At 42.4% G+C, this 16,116-nt stretch overlaps 1 protein-coding gene across 9 annotated transcripts in view; it reads left to right on the forward strand.

The window, feature by feature from the left end:
• The first annotated feature begins 694 nt into the window (after window positions 1-694).
• The window catches only part of OSBPL3 (oxysterol binding protein like 3), a 97,276-nt gene continuing 81,854 nt past the window's right edge, over window positions 695-16,116 (forward strand). For 5 of the 9 annotated variants that reach the window (XM_052799791.1, XM_052799851.1, XM_052799841.1 and 2 more), the window contains exon 1: window positions 695-933. The gene's annotated coding sequence lies outside the window, so the exon portion shown is untranslated. Of the gene's footprint in view, window positions 934-2,584; window positions 2,677-16,116 lie in introns of those variants that run through there. The other 4 variants (XM_052799795.1, XM_052799825.1, XM_052799819.1 and 1 more) reach the window with 3 other exon arrangements.

Raw genomic sequence — 16,116 nt, forward strand, 5'->3', positions numbered from 1 at the left:
TAAACAGTTCGCGGAAGCAGTCCAGAGCACTTCTAACGGCTTGGATCTAATTAGTCATTCAGGTTGTTTCTTTTTAAATAAGATCCAGAGGAACACGCTAATTTTAGGACGCCGGTGCGGTGCGGGGGGAGGCGCAGGGGGGCGGGCAGGGGTGTTTCTCTCCCCCCGGAGGAAGCCCGTCCCGAGGCGGCGGGCAAGGCCGGGCGCGGGGAGCGCTCCCCGGTCGTTGACCCCCTCTGGCCGTTGTGGGTGCGGTGACCCCCGGACGAGCTCTCCCTGCCGGCGCCCGCTCGCACGTTGCTCCGAGGGCGCGGGAAGCCTCTCCCTCGGGACGGGACGGCTGAGGCAGCCATGGCTCCCCCGGCTCCTGCAAGGCCGGTGCGGCATCAGCTCCGCGCCTCGCCCCCACCGCGGCACCTCGCCCTGTCCTGTCCCAGCTGCTTAAGGCCGGCTCGGGGGCTCAGCCCCGGCTTAGCGCGGGACTCCTGTCCCCGCGTCCCCTCAGGGACCGCTCCCCCACCTGTCCGCCGGGCGCCGCCCGTGACGTCATGGAAACACCCCCTTCCCTCACCCCAACGGCCGAGGAGGGCGGGCGGGAATAACGCCTCCTTAAGCACGGGGCGGCGGGCAGGGGGGGTGAACGGGCGCTTCCCGTTGGTCAGGGCGGCTGCCAATCGAGCGCGACGGTCCCGCCCCCGGTCCCTCTCGTGGATGTTCCCCAGCAGCCGAAGCGAGCAGAGGTGTCGCTCCGCGCGCCCCCGCCCTCCCCGCCGGGACCGGCGCAGGTAGAGCGGCTCTTTATGGTTGCGCTTGTCGCTCCCGCCCGACTCCTTCCTCCCTCCTTCTTGCTAGCTGCGAGGCGCCGCTGCCCGGGGGCCATGGCGGGGGCGCCCGGCGGGCGGTAGCTCGGCCGGCGGCAGGTGAGGAGATCAGGTGGGTGTCCGGGCGGGGCTGGCGGCCACGGGGCCGCTTCCCCACCGCGCTGTAGTAAACGAAGGGAAGGCGGCGTGCCGAGGCGTAGTCCCTGGGTGGGCGGGTGGCGGTTGCGGCCCCCCTCGCTGAAGCGCCGCGGCGTGCCGGTAGTCCGCGGGGCGGGCTGGAGGCGGGGGGAGGGCGCGGCGACCGCCGGCGAACTCGGCAGGCGAGAAAAGTGGCTTTTTACCACGTAAAAAGCACCTTTCTCACCCGGCTCGCAGCGAGAACCCCGAGAGCTGCTGGCCGGGGCGCGGGCGGGCGGGCGGCTGCTTGCTGTCGCAGCGCCTTAGCTCCGGCGCCTCCCGCCTGCCCCGCCGAGCCCGTCTCCGGTCCCCTCCTGCGGCCGTCGGGGTCCCCGGCCGCGCCGCTACAGCCCCGGAGCGGGCAGTCTGTTCCGGAGCGGCAGCGAACTTAAAACACCTTCCCCTGCTTCGGGAGGGTGCTGCTGAGGGTTGCTCATCATTTAACTCCCGGTGCGCGCCGAGACGGAGCGAATTCCAGATAAACCGCGATACGCCGGGCAGCCGCTCCCCAGGCGCAACCTCCCGGGCGGAGAGGTGGTTTTCCCGGAGCGGGTGGGCAGGGACAGGTCTCCCCGCTTGCTGCGTGCTCTGGGGAATCGAGTTGGCAGCCGGCTGGCTGTTAAAAGTAACTTCAGAAGTCTCGGGCATGTTTGCAAAGCTGTCGCTCTTGTCTAAATCTGTGGTCGTGTAAAATAAAAAATGCCACCGTTATTATTTTTTTTTTCTTCTTGCCCCTATCTTCAAGAAAATAGGTTAATTAAATCCAGCCACTTTACTTTCCAGGTTGTTTTAATATCCATTTGAGGATGAATTAGGCAATATGAGCATTTAAATACTCTATTACTTGAAAACTGTTTGGTACAGTTCACTGACAGTGAAGTACTCTTCACTGACACTTGCTGATTTATTTTTACTAGGAGGTTATCTAGAATGGCTAGAGAAAGGGCACTTAATAAATTCACTCCTTCCTTGTAAGGTAATTTGTCTGCCTTACATTTTTGTCCTAGGCCTCTAATGATGGTAACAGTGTTTTTCCTTCTCCCCTTTCTTGAGAAGGGACACAGGGAACAGTTGGTTGTTGCTTTATCCCTTGACTTTCATTGATTAATTATAGAGTTCAGGATGTTTCACTCTACGTAATTTCAGCAGAGCTTGTAAGTCCGGTTTGGGTAGTTAAAGCAAGTATTTTTGTGGACGTTTTCTGTAAAGCCATGAATAACAACAGTTTTAATTTCCGTGAGCTTTGTTTTTTATTATTGAAAATGTTTAAAAAGAAAACCTTAAGTAATACTCCCGAGTCTGTACTCCCAATAGATTAAGCTAAATATTTTCCACCATGGCTCCTAGTCTGTCTACAAAGCAATAGCATTCACAATTCTTTATTCTCTTTTCCTTTACTCTGATATCCCCTTCCCCACACACTGTTAGGCCCATTTATGTCCTCTCTTACCATTTTGTGTAATATCTGGCTTTGCATGCAGGAAAGGTGGGAGGGGAGTTTTAGGGATTGGAGGCGCTTGCTGTGTATGAGTCTGGATGTATGTGTGCGTGCTGAACAGTTGTGGTTGGACTGAAATTACCAGCATGTTCACCAGGGACAGGAAGTCATGGTGAGGCTCAGCTGGAGTCTGCTTATTGCGACGCTGCATGTGTAGCTGGCTCATTCACTTTTGCAAATGTAAGTATACTGTATTTTATACAAAACCTTATTTGTTTTTTTTGATAGCTGTGCGTATGTCATTGTACAGAATTGGGTCTAGTTCAAACTGCATCCATTATAAATAGATGTATGTCAGTCTAACAAGCTTTCCTTCATTTGTTCCATTCTGTAGGTTTTGTTACATGCTGTGTAGAAAGTAGAGTGGAATAGGGCATTATTCTGGCAGTCTGGGATCTTATGGTTTCTAACTGTAAAGCTGAGTTTTCAGTTGCTACAAACAGTGCTGTTAGCAATTTATATATGAGCTATGTTTTCAACAGGAAGGCTTTTCTCATTTTGTAGCTAATATATTTTAGACTTAAATTTGATTTGCTTTAATGTGCATTTAAAAAAAAATGCAGTAATGAACAAGGCAGCAGAATGAGTATTGGACTGTGCAGTCATGGGGTACTTTTATACGTCAGAAGCAGCATAGTATTTATATCAGCATATTTTGATCTCATTGAAGTCAGTAGAAACTTCTCAGTTGATTTCAATCTTGTTAAGATTTGACTCACCGAAGATGTAAAGTTTTGCTGGTAAAGGCTAGGGGATACTGTGATACACCACTGCTAAGGAAGCCAAAGAAACTTCTAGGAGAATCTAATTGCCTTTTCCTGTATCAAGTTTCCGTTAATAGGATGCAGATACTGTGAGATCTGACAAACAACTCTTCACACTGGGACTAATGTGTTTCTTTTACCAAATTTACCCAGCTCTGCTCTTTGAGATGCTGGATTTTCACGTTGGTCTTCTGCATTTGTGGTTGTGCTCAAGCGGTATACTTTGGGGGACAGACATTGTTTTAAGTCTCCTGCAGTGGTCACTTGTGGTACAAGTACATAAATCCTTGAATACTGTGCCTTGAAATACATGTTTTGTTGCTTTAGTTTCTCGTTTGTCTGAAGGACAAGGAGCTTTTGTGTATGTAATGTTCTGTCTGGTTGTGGGTACTTGTCCTTATTCTGCTGACATAAAATATATCTCCTTGATGTTAATTTCTAATTACCTTAGAGAGGGTTTGCTGTCTGCCTTCAAGGCTGAGTGATGTGGGTGTTGATGCTAATGAATATGGCAATCTAGGTAAACTTGGAAACATAATAGCTAAGAAAAAGTATAGCTGTGGGTCTGATCCTGGGAGGCAGGCTATCTGTAACTCCTCCTGCTTTCAATCTGTTTTAGCTTGTTGCTCATGCAAAGTTCTTGAAGCTGTTTGTGACTTTCACATAGTGCATGTGTTCAGAAATAGCAGATTCTATTACATATGAAGTTATGACACAAATTAACACAGTGTTGGAGTAGTGGGTTTGGAGCTCTGTCAACATGAAACTCATGGCACATTGTTGCAAATTGCTTGAAACCTTTAAAAAAAAAAAAGCTGAGGACAGCCTCAGTGGAGGAAGAAAACAGAAAATTTGCACAAATTCTTTCTGATTTTCTGTATTCAGGTGTCCCAACTGAGATAATTGTTAATGATCAGAGTTTTTTTTGTTTGGTTTTTTTTTTTAATACAAATTCAATGGCAATTCTGGTACCTGCCTTGTTAGTAAAAGCAGTGAGCGCTCTAAGAAGTAGTTAGCTGAGACCAAGAAATGCATTCAGTCAGTTCAGCCCAGTGCAGCTCAGCCTCTACTGTCCTGCCTGTCTGGTGTGTCAGAACAGCACTGACTCAGTGCGGGCTCCTTGGGGTAGAAGTCACGTGTTAGTGTGTAACACTAAGCATGGCAGTGCTTAATCCTATTTCAGTGTCTGGGTGCTTGGTGATGCTAACCACGAAAGTAAAGAAATGGAGTCAAGCCGCTTTTGATGTGGAGGGTGCTAAGTGATTTTTGCAATGCCTTTTTGCTAACGATTCACAGTCTTTGGATGAAGGCTATTCTAGACGTGGCTCTTGACTCTTTTTCTATCGAAAATAAGTACTGATAAGCATGACTTGACAGGAAACCCTGTTATGTGCAACAGGAGGGAGGAATAAGAGCAAGAACTGATTTTCACTGACCTCTAAGCCCTGAGCTGAAGTAGTGCATTGAGAATTGCTATGAGTTTCTAGCTCTTAGAGAGATCTCCAAACTTACTAATTGTATATCTGGCTCTAAGACAGCCTGACATAAAGATAGTGGCTGCCTAATAGCATCTGGTAAGTCACAGAAGAAAGGCTGCAGATATGATTCTTTATATGCCTCTGTGTGTTGCTTTTCAATTTTGTAACAGTTTAGACTGAATTTGAAAAATTCTTCCTTTGAAGTCGTTGAATAGCATATTAGCCAAGCTCTGCATTCCTTGTCTGCCCAAGAGGTGTGTATATATCTGTGTTTCTAGATTTCTCACTTTCAAGTCTAGTTGTTAAATTACAAGTACTTGAACTGAAGATTCCCTCTTTAGTCTTTAAGTTGTGGGGTGTTGATGGCTAAATCATATTTAGGTTGGCAAACACAGCTGCTGCCATGTTAATACTTAATTATTTCCTTCTGGATTTTTTTATTTGCACACCTATGTTAACATAAGTGCCAAATAAATCTCCCTTTCTTCTGCTTTCCAATGTAATGCATGAACTGGGAATTAAGGAGATTTTTCTTTTGATTCACCTTTCCATAATAGCAACTTTAAGTGATATCTTCAGATTCTGCCTGCATGTTGGTTGAGCCGAAACCTAAAAAACCGTCACAGCAAAAACATGGTAGTATGTGGTGCTGCAGTTGTCATGCAGCACACTTGTATTTAACTGCTGTTCTTAGAGTGAAGATGGTAACAATACAAAATAGCAAAGGTGAGAAACTAATCCTTGTTTGTACCAGTGTTTATAACTATTGTGTTTAATGTAATGATCCCTGTTGGATTTCAGTAATGACTTTTTGTTTCCATTAAAGAAACCTGAAGCATTGGGCTTTCTGGCCATTTGGTATATCCTCTGATTAATGTTTTTAGGGTAGAATTCTGAAATGTCTCACTAGCTGAATGTAGTCATACTCTTCCCTCATCTTAATTTCTGCCAATTCTGTTATTACTGCTCGTGATGATACTGTAAAGGGTCTGTTATCACAAGTGACATCTCTTATCTGTTCTGGTGATCACTTTGATCCCTTTCAGGGGACTCTGATCTGACTTATGCCACTTTTTCTTGTGATTCTGGAGGCTTTTCGTGGTCGCAGCATATACATTGTTACTGTTCTGATTTTAGTCTGTTCCATTTTCATATAGTTGCTGGTGAAAATGAATGAAGCTCTTGGTCTCAATGGTTCCAATAAAGAACAGCTGTGTGGGTATACTCCATTTGCCTTAAATGTTTACTTCTTTCTGCCCAGAGAGTAGCTGAAACCATAGAAGAATCAATTTCTGAACAGCTTGTCAGTCACCAACAGAAGCATGTGCGCAGGAGGCTTTATCCTTCTCAGTGCACAAGCCCATCTGTGTCATTGTTAATTCTGCTTGTTACAGAAGGTTAAGTCCTGCCCTTCAAGTTTCCACATGAACAGAGGAAGATATAAATGTCTGGCACTACTTTCTTCCATCTCGCCAACCACTCACGTTAAAAAAAATTTGTTGCAGTGTCTCCCTCTTCTGCAAGATAATTGCTTTGTCAGTGTGTCTAGAAAAATAGCCCTGAGGAGGGATAAAGAGAGTTTCTTCATACTCTTAGTTCCCCAAGTGAAATGTACAATTCTTATTTTTACATAACTTTTGCTGTCCTGTCTGCAGTGGCAACATATGGCATTGAAACCAGCCTTGATAAGTTTTATTGTCAAAAGGGTTCTGCCGCTGCCTCAGGCTGCGAGGCATAATAGCAGCGTCTCCTCTGAACCTGGTGCAGAACACGTCTTGCTCATACTGGCACCTGGGACATTGCCGGTTGCAACTGTATTGCTAGAAAAGAAGCTTGTTTAATAGTCTTATACTGTATTCTGAAGGAGAGTGAATGGTTCTATCATTTCTTTCTATATCCCTTGCTTGTGACCAATATAAGTGTTGAGATCCCCTAGAGAAAGCTTTGACAGCATAAACTGTGAATTTAAGTGCAACTTATAATGGGGGGGGGGAGGAGGGAGAAAGTTTTGCTATGAATGTGATTTAGTCACTGACTGTCTCATATACCTTAAAAAAAGAAACAGTGAGTGTCTGTTAATCTTCTGTGGTACTGCTTGAGCACTTTAAAATAACAAAGTAAATCATCAGTAGCAATGGGGATCCCAAAGACATCCTAGTCATTACTGTTTGCATACTGGGGAGCTGATGAAGGTGTCTCTAAAGGATGTGGGCTACTGAGTCTTTGCTAGTTTAAGATGACTGTGGTAGGAGTTTGTGGTGGCTTTCTCAGGTTCACTCCCTGATACGTTGCAGCTTACCAAAGGTAGGCAGGCTGGTGCTTGCTGAGAGATACCTTTCTACAATTTGGTAACTGTGGGTAGTTCCCCCCCACAATTGGATGTATCTGTCTGTGCAGCTCAGTGGCACATGACCTCTCAATTCTTGGGAACTATGCAGCCATTCAGGTGGCAGATGTTCTAAGAACTTGCTAGTCCATTTTGTTAGCAATGATTTCACCACCTCAAAAGAAGCAGGCCACCTAGCATGCATCAGGCTATTTGGAGCTGGTATTATTGCTAAAAAATCGCAGGTCTTTGCTTTTTAAATAAGCAATAATGGAACAAAGAAACAAAAAATAATAAGCAAAAGCTGTTATTAAGACTATGTCTGACGATAAGATTTCTCCTTAACTTTTTTTTTTGCTAGTGAGTAAGAGTGATTAATAAGGCTCTGTGGTCTACCCTGTTGCTGTCATGTCCTGGAAACTTCTCAGAACTGTGTCTTACTTGCTGTTACTGTTAAATAGGGTTAGTTGAATCGCTCAGAACAGCCATGTTTAGTTTCCTTAAAAGATAACATCCTGATAATGGTTTTGTCGCTTGTTAAGATATGTAACAGGGCAGGACCAGAGGCACTGGGCACTGAAACACAGGAGGTTCCCTCTGAACATCAGGAAGTATTTTTTTCACTGTGAGTGTGACTGAGCACTGGCACAGGTTGCATGGAGATGATGTGGAGCCTCCCTCCTTGGAGATAGTCAAAAGCTGTCTGGACATGGTCCTGGGCAGCCTCTTCTAGGTGACCCTGCTTGAGCAGGGGGTTTGGACCAGATGACCTGCAGAGTTCCCTTCCAACGTCAACCACTCTGTGATAATTCTACTAGTGTATTTTGAAGTTTAGTGTAGTGCAGCTCTTCTCTTCAAACTCTGTTAGATTGAGAAATGATTTTGGAAAAGCCGGTTGGAGTCCTGGTGTTCTTTTCCAGTCTTGCCTGGGCCTTAACTGAGTCAATAAGCAACCCTGTGGTTGGGATATAGGTCATCTTTCATACAGCAGGGTGCAACCATTGTTGGAATAGGCTTTGTAGGGAGAATTGGTGGCATCTGTCTGACAGAATTTGACTTCTAGAAATAGAAGAGAACTAGAACTAATGGGGTTTGCTAATTTGCTGATAGTAAGGTCAGATAACAAAAAAAATTGTGTATGAAGAAAGGAGAATCTAGGCTAAATCTAGTCCTGTTATTGAACTCTAGTAACAACCATGTTGGGAAAGAAGAGTTGATATTTCTTGTTTGTGTTCTGATTAAGGTCGAACAATGGAAGGAAAAGAATTTAGGTGTTGTCTACAGGACTTTGTCATGTCTTGGCAAGAAAGCTACTGTTTTTTAAGAAGTTGTTTCAGTAGGTGTACCCTTACTAGCATCAACAAATACTACTTACTGAATAAAATGATGGATAGCTAAGATGTATCAGGGATCCTCATTTGTCTACCACTGTGGTATCTGTACCACTGCTAGGCTGAGCGGGCACCCAGCTAGGTTTAGATTCCTGGACTGGGTATAAGGGGCTATTTTGCCATGTTATTCTTAACCTTCCATCCAAAGAACAGTTCTAAAGGGAAATGAAATCTAAAGTTTTGGTGTTGAGCAAAATATTGAGCCAAAGTATTATGATTGATTGTTGTTTTCCTTAACTGAATGGTACTGATAATTTTTTTTTTTTTTTTTTTTTTACTGAGTGACCTAGCTAGGAAGTAACAATTCAAAGCTCTTATGCTACTGCCACAGCTGCTGAAATTCAGGAAGGATAAACCCCATTTATTCTTTCCTGTTGCTTAAAAAAAAAAAAGTGGTATCATTGAGTTCATTTGCAGATTTGTTACTGTCCTTCAAATCCACTTATCTCATCTGCAAGGCATTAAAACCAGAAGCACTCAGTAGTATGATAACCTTCTAAACCTTGTAAAACTAAGGCTCACTTACTAAATATCTCCCAGTGCTTAGAGAATCTCAAATTGTTGAGAAAGCAGAATTTATTGAGGTAGGGAACTGCTTGGTGATGGTGAATAAACAAAGTTTTTGCCTTTTAGCTGATGTCCACTTTGTTTTGTTGAAACAAGCTTTTTAACATCCTATTTCTTAGAATAAGAATAAAAATGCACTGCTACAATCATGGTTTTTCATTCAATTCACTGAATAAATATAGAACTTCATTTCAGATTCAGAGATAAGATGTTAGAATTTTCCACAGGATAGCTGAATCATAGGCTTTTCTCCCCCCCCCCCATTCTTCATTTCACAGCTTATTTTCCTCTGTATAATACTATATTGTACTCTACTATTTGAAGTTCAGCAGGATCAACACTTCCACTTGAAAATCAACAGCAGAGTCATTGCCAGGATGTCACTTTGGCAGATGAGACTTGTTGTTTGTTTACTTGTTTTTTTCTAAAAGAAAAAAAAAGTATTGTCAGGTTTTCACAAAATGGAGTATTTGATAAGGGTGACTTGTAAAGTTGTGTTTTGGTTTGTTTTTTTTTTTCCTTTATTGCAGGAACACTTAAGTATACAAGGTCACTTTCTTCTGCCATGTTGTCTGCATGCAATTGCTGATGTACTGAAGATCCCTTACTGGTGATAAATTTACATTTTTAAAAGATCAAATTTCAAGTAATGGGACACCATTGAATATTTTTAAATGCATACGAGGTCATTGTTTTCATCAGGCAGGCTTTAATAATCTGCTTTTAGTCCTAGTTGATTAGTTTGATGAGCTGAGTAGGGAAGATGCAACTTCCCATTTATTTCTAGCTGTATTGTCAGTCATCTCTTTATTTTTAAACAAGTGACTTCCTTAATTTCATAGTAATTCCGTGGTAGAATGGTGGCTGTATCTTGGTATCATCAAGTGACTGAGTGTTCTCACTTTAGGAAATGTTTGTGGGGCTTGCTGTGGTGGTGACTGCTTCCTACTTGAAGAGGCTTAGGAAATCTTGGTTCCTGAGGCACAGCTCAGCATTTGAAAACATCCACATTTTCCTAACTGTGGATGCCATTTCAGTCTTGATAATCCAGGCTCAATGACAGTTCACATTGAACTACCAAATGTTCCTTGCCGAATGAGCTTGCATTATTTACTTCAATATGACTAGAATGCATGTTTAGCATAAACGCACCCTCTATTCAGTGCAGGATGAGTTGTTTGCTTCTGGTTTTCCCAAATTAAACTATTAAATAGTAGCTCAGTGTGCAGAGCCCTTCTGCAAAAGGATCGTCTTTGCTTGCTGTTAAGTGAATTTTATGTTCTAAACAAAAAAAAAGTTTGTCCCTTGAATATTAGGAAGATGTAATGCCCTTCTCACTCTTGCCTGTCTCCCAGCACTCACATTTTGTGAACTTGAAGTCTTGAGGGATTTTTCATTCTTAATATCATTGCTCAACAGTCTGCAAGTGCATTGCCACTTGATCCACCTTGTGATGGGTTACTTAAGAAGAGAGGTGTAGGCTGTGCATCTGTTGTGCATTACTTTATCGATAAAATCATATCTTCTATATTAGCCTAACCTAATGCACTTAGAGCTGAGAGGAAGGGTGGTATTTGCTAAGGGAGCTAGGGATGAAGGGTGGGAAAACAGTTTTTTAGATACTCGTGTACATAACTTTAATTCTCACTTCTTATTCTTGTTGACCAAACTGCTTTTTTTACTTCCCTGTCGTTCTTTTTGGCCCTTGAAAATAACGGGGGTGTTCTAAGTAAATCCAGGAGAATCATTTTATGAAACTGTTTTGCCCAGACTCTGGATGCCACTGAAACATTTGCATGCAAGAATGTTTTGTGGAATGTAGGAGGAGTGCAAACAAAAATCACAAGGCATAGATTGGCTTGACTTGTGCTTGGATTGGCTTTGTTGAAGAAGGGAACTGAAGAAAACTGTTCTGATCCCCCTAATTGCTTCCTGCCCTGAGATTCTGAAACGTTTGTTTCTGTATATCTGAGTCCCAGAACTCTGGAAACTGCAGTCATCGTCTTCGCAAAGGCATAGGCATGCAAAGTACTGACATTAAATCAAGAAGAAAATATCAACAAATTTCATTGTCAGAATTGATGTAGTGGAAGCTACATATGCCTGGTAGCCTAAACATAGATTCTAAAAAGTACAGTTTCCTTGCTCTGCCACTTCTTTGTATTCCTTAAAAAACAAACCACCAAACCTTTGTTCATGGAAGAAATACATGTGAGTGAGTAAGGCTGAAGTAATTTATTTTTATTAATGGAAACTTTAGAGTATTAAGGCAAGACCAGTTTACAGCCCAGGTTAAATCAGCAGTAGTAATGTTGGTAAGTGGTATATAAAGACTTCCTTGCTGAAAGTGGCTGTACTGACACATCACAGGAACACTCTCTGAGAGAGTTCCTGGATACTCAATGTTCAATATTGGTTGCAGTCAATACAATTCCCTTTTGTAAAGCGACCAAGCATCATCTTAAAATAGTCAGAGCTTTGTCCCTAGGTGTCCTATTAACAAATAATTTCAAAACTTCCCTGCTTTGACTAAAACTTCATTTCAGGATTCTGACCAAATGTATCCATGACCAGTTTGTACACCTGGATAAAACTGGTATTTTCTCTGTGTTCATAAGAGCATCTGTGTTCCCTCTGAGCCTTTGTAAACTGGTTAACTTCTTACTCTGTTCACGTGGGGGAGACTCTCCCTTCCCCCCAGTCAGTCTAGAAGACTTGCATTTAGACTTGAAGAGATGCAGAGAATCTTGCAATGTGGCTGACTAGGTATGCTCATGGTATTCACTTCAGGACAATATTCTGCTGTCAATCTTCCTTGCATAAGTGCACAGTGATCTCAGGCATGTCTTAGGTGCTCTTTTTTGTTTCCTGACCAGAATAGATGCTGGCAGCGCCTTGCGCAATGACTTTTTTTAATGTTTCCCTATAAGCCTCTGTAGGAAATGCCTTATTTTTATGTTAAAGGACAGTTTTTTTCTCTTTTCAGACCTTCATCAAATTGGTGATGGAGTGAATGTGTAATCAGCTTATATGAGTACCTTCCCCTCCTTGGTCACTTCCAGCTGTCATATCAGAACTTCTGACTGCCTTATTCCTCTGGTCCTGACCTTGCCTTCAGGACTGATGAACTACATTCCCTGTCACCACTTCCATTCATGTGGTTCCTCTCACCTGGTGTTCTAGTTGTTCGGTGCATCAGAGGTGCCTCAATACTTTTTGTCGGCAGCAATTTTTATTAGACACCTCGATTCCCTTGCCACTAGTAGGACTGTTAAATAAAACTAGCCCCAAGATAATTCTTGGCAACCTGTTCTGGTGATCCATGTCCAGCCTGATACTTTTTTTTAATCGTTTTCTGTGGCCAGTTACTTAATCACTTTGCAATTCTTCTACTAAATAAGATCATTGCCGGCTTTATTAATTTTTTTAAGCAGCTGTTGTCAGGTCCAGATGAGATCTACAGATTTCCCTTATCTTTTTAAAATTTTTATTGAATAGTTAATCTGTTGCCATTGACTTTGGTATTTCCTTCTGACTCTTTGACTTAACCTGAAATCTTGCATGCTACTGATTGTAGCAGGGCTGTTTTCTTTTCCCTTTTCTCCCCTCACCTCCAAATCTAAACACAGGTATTCTGTTTGCTCTCCTGCCGTTGTAGAATATCTCCCATTGGGTTTTTTTGTCGTCTTGAAAAGTGTACGTTATGGTTTTTAAATTTCTATATTGGCTAGAGGTGAAGTAGGCACAATAACTTGAGAATGCATGAAAGTTTTATTTGCAACTATCTGTACAATGTAATCTGCATTTTCTTGCAGAAATCTGTAGCAGTATCATCTGGTTTCCTCAGCTCATGCTCAGGAAGCTGTTACTTTTGACTCCATGCTGGTTGTGATAGTTTCCAGGCCTGTTTCATAGTAGACATCCTGTCTTTGTTTCTTTACTAAGAAATTTTCAGTGCCAGGTTACTTCTTCACTTAGTTTTGATGTGTTGTTGAAGAAATCTGTTTTTAATATGTTTTAAATAAATTTTTTTTTAAAGTTTTAACTTTATTCCTGTACTTTAACGTACGAGGTGCAACTTCTTTAATTCCTTTCTTGCCTTTTTGGGAGGGGTGGGGAAGCTATTTATCTAGTTAGTCCTCTTTCATCTTGCAGGTTGTTTACTGCACACTGCATCCCATGTGGCATTGCCAGATTTGTTTCTGCACATGTAATTAAGCAGCAGGCTAGCAATTTCAATTTAGAGAGTCTGAATTCTTCAGTCTACCAGACTACTTAAACTAGTTTGTTTTGCTTATTGCTCACTTGAGTCAGAGAAATTAATCTCCTGTAATGCCCAATTCACTGTGATATTTTTCATTCTAATAAAATAAAATCTGTACCAACACTGGTTTCTTGGAATCTACTGCAGACTCTCAGCACTCTGAGCAGGGCTGTCTGTTTTTTAAAGTGCTTTTTTTGAATGCAGTTGGATTCTGTTCATTCTTTTGCAGTGCAGTGTGTGTGGTTGATTTTTTTTTTTCCTAATTCTGTCACAGTTTTAAATGGTGTAGATAGGTACTGCCCCTACCTCTACTGGCTTTTCTGAATAGTGTATACATTTCAGTATATGTTTTATCACAGGGACAACAGAGCCTTACTGGCTATCTAGCCTGTACTGAATTCAAGTTCATCAGTTTTGTAGTATAGGCCTCTCTTTTAAGTACACAAGTACTTCAGAATGTTTTATCTGGTCATACCTGTTTACCAGGGCAGACTACTTGTCTGCCTGACCCCTGTTCTCATCTGTGTTAGGACTTTTGGTCCTTTATCAAACAATCAGAGGTAAGAGTCCTTCTTGGCTACATCCTCATTTTTCTTTTGCTATAGTACAGTGAGGTTAGATGCGGAGATTGCATGGGTGCCCAACAACTTTCACTTCTCACTTTCATTTGTAAATCCCTTCTTGGGTGTGCCACCTTGTCCTAGAGGCTCAGTGTCATTGTCTCATGAATGAGAGTCCATCAGCTGCTGAGTGACTCTGAATACTCCAATGTTTCACCCATCTTTCTCTCATCTTTCTCTCTCCTCGTTATTTTAATGTCTCAAATCCCTTGAGATATAGCTGGATCAATTGTTTGAAGTCCTGCCATAGAAATAATCTTTAGATTTCCTGCTCTCCTCCCCTTTGCCCCCCCCATTCTGTTCTGTAACTGTAACTTGAGTAACCTTGAACAGCCAGAAAGAATATAGCTTCAGATCAGCAGGGAAATACATCCAGGGAGATACAAGTGCAAGGAGGAAGGGGAAGGGCTGACATACATGAATCATTGGAAGGGCTGACATACATGAATCATTGGAAGGGCTGACATACATGAATCATTGGAAGGGCTGACATACATGAATCATTTGATGAGACTGTGAAAGCATTCACTTAAATGTGACTGACTTTATATAAATATATATATATATGTAAATGTTAAAAAAAATCTCAAGTTGCATTTAAGTGAATATATTTAACTGAAAATATTTATATATAACTTTCTTTCCCCATGAAGTCACAGATACAGTAGTAGCTGTTGCCAGAGTTTTTCAGCAGCTATTGCTACAGCTGAGGCAATTTTTGTAGGTCACCAGATGTAGAGAAAAGCATCTGGTAGATAAATAGATTCCAGAATTTGTAGGCAGCATAACCGGCCACATCTATTTCTTTTTGTCTGCGGGGAAAAAGTATCTGAATGAACTTGCTGTGAATAGCTTGTAGCTTTTGCAGGATGGTAGGTATTTATTCTGGTGGATCCTGGAGGTTGGTATATATTTACTCTGCTGAATCTTGTTGTTTTAAAATAATTGATTTTTAATTAATGTTTCCATGAAAGTTTTGTGAATGTTTAGGCCTCAACCGTCCTGACCTGAGGCTGATGATGTTTTGCTTGGTTTGTTTTTTTTTTTTTTTTTGTGGGTTTCTGTGTATACATGTGACACTAAGAGGAAAAGAAGAAGGGGTTATACTTATGTAGGTGTTCTAATTTTGGAGAGGAGAGTAAAATCTCTTCAGTATTACTGGTGACAAGAAAACAAATCACCTTTTTCTGGTATCTTTTCTCTCCTGCTAATCCCCAGATCCAGATTTAGCGGACAGTCACATAATGCTACCATAGCTGCATGCTTACTTTCCCAGACTAATGCTGCAGTTGCTTTGGCTGATCTCCACTGTTCTTCTATCCTTCCGCTTGTGCGGGTTTTTCTACTAATTTCTTAAAAAGCAGCATGTGGTATGTCCCTACTTACTGCACCTTATGTGATAGTTTTAAATGGGGGGAGAGGGTGAGATGTTTGATGCTTGAGACTTGTGCAGCCAGAGCTGGCAAGCTGCCCTGCCCTGTCCTGCCCTGCCTGTATCTGGCTGCTGCTGCCTGAGAGCAGAACAGCTCTACTAGGAAGAGCCCCGCGGAGTTCTAGGTCACTCAGCTCTGATTCATGACAGCTAACACTTAGCATTAAGAGTATATTTATCCGTAGTAGATGTGTGATGTTGTGTATGTTTGGTTTTGTTTTTTCTTAAAGCATTCAGGCTGTCATGATTGGCAGTTTTGAAATAAAAATGCTTTCTGCAAGTGACAGAGCTAGTATACAAAGTGCCTCCAGTATTCATCCCTATTTTTGATGCTATTTATCCATATTTTGGTCTGTTACTTCAGAAGGAAAAATGTTAATGGCAACGAGCATCATGATTTTGTGCTTTATCAGAAGTGGGTGAATGAAGCCTGTCTACGCCTGCACTGACAGTAGGGAGCCTTTCTGTTCTGCAGCAGCTCAGTTAGCAGTAGAGCACAGATGTTCCAATGCAGAACAGTGCATGTCAGGAGGCTCGCTTTAAAATCTCTTTTAAGTAACAAATAGACATAGTTCCTTTAATCTGTTTTATCCAGCCTGGTCTGCACCTCAGAAATGGTAGCTCAGAGGACAGAAAAAGCTGTGGCATGCTACCTTTGGCCTTGTTCAGTATAGTAGGTACTTCCTGGCAGACCTCCAGCTGGTCGAACACAGGCAAACCTGGAGTCATAGCTGGCTGTCCTGGTTTCAGCTGGGATAGAGTTAACTGTCTTCCTAGT

Source organism: Harpia harpyja, chromosome 1 (genome assembly GCF_026419915.1).
Source record: "Harpia harpyja isolate bHarHar1 chromosome 1, bHarHar1 primary haplotype, whole genome shotgun sequence".
Taxonomy (NCBI): Eukaryota; Metazoa; Chordata; class Aves; order Accipitriformes; family Accipitridae; genus Harpia; species Harpia harpyja.